The 1,036-nt window shown below is 28.9% G+C and overlaps 1 protein-coding gene across 1 annotated transcript in view; it reads right to left on the bottom strand.

Moving 5' to 3' along the window:
- LOC107707075 (nectin-1-like) overlaps window positions 1-1,036 on the bottom strand; it is a 16,460-nt gene that overhangs the window by 9,788 nt on the left and 5,636 nt on the right. The gene's annotated exons all lie outside the window — the stretch shown is intronic.

The raw sequence follows: 1,036 nt of genomic DNA, 5'->3' as shown, positions 1-1,036 counted from the left end.
AGTGTGGATGAACAAATACTGAAGTTACAGTGGGCTAGCCTTTATCATGATATCAAAAAATTATTACTGTTTGCTTATTAATATGATAATGTTCTGTAACTGTGCTTTCAGTCATTGATTTAATTATTTACTCAAAATTGTTAAATTAGATCAAATATAAATATGTATATTATTTGGTGCTTAGTTATAATGTGATGGAATACTTTATTGTGTTTCTGAATTGTTTAATGTGAGTTTACTTGTATAAGCCACTTTCCATGTGCAGTTATGCTCAGTAATGTTGTTTAAGTAGTTTTGTTTACTGATATGGTGCATCAATAATAAAATACATTTAACCGAGAAAAAACAAAACCTTCTGTGTCTGCATTAATAATTAATAAATGATTAGTGTGTCCACTTTACTTTAAAGTTCACTTTCACAGGTTAATGATGTCAATAACTCATTAATAAATGGTTCACAGGTGTTCACTTTACATTAAGGTTCACTTTTACAAGTTACTAATGTTTATAGATCATTAATAAATGGTTCACAGGTGATCACTTTACATTAAGGTTCACTTTCACAGGTTACTAACGTTTACAGATCATTAATAAATGGTTCACAGGTGATCACTTTACATTAAGGTTCACTTTTAGATGTTATTATCGTTTATAACTCATTAATAACTGGTTCACAGATGTTCGCTTTACATTAAAGTTCACTTTCACAAGTTATTAACGTTTATAAATCATTAATGAATGGTTCATTACATTAAAGTTCACAGGTAATATTGGAATAAAAATTTTCAATATTAATATCTCAGTCAGTCATGGTTGTGCTTTTATTATTTTTTCCCCAAAATAAAAATCAAGATGATAATTTCATCTTGATAAACAAAATATATCAGTTTCTAGTCATTGCTTTGGATAGGCATCATGAACTTTTGGGGAGAATCATGGGTAAGGTACAGAGTAGATTCTGGTAAGAAACATTGTAAGAAAAGTTGCACGAGTCATGAGATATAAATGAGAAAACCATAAATACAACACCCTTCAG

The sequence above is a fragment of the Sinocyclocheilus rhinocerous genome, unplaced genomic scaffold (assembly GCF_001515625.1).
Source record: "Sinocyclocheilus rhinocerous isolate Xijiao unplaced genomic scaffold, SAMN03320098_v1.1 scaffold895, whole genome shotgun sequence".
Classification (NCBI taxonomy): Eukaryota; Metazoa; Chordata; class Actinopteri; order Cypriniformes; family Cyprinidae; genus Sinocyclocheilus; species Sinocyclocheilus rhinocerous.
Note: the sequence above shows the minus strand (reverse complement) of the source record. Positions and strands in the feature narration are given on the sequence as shown.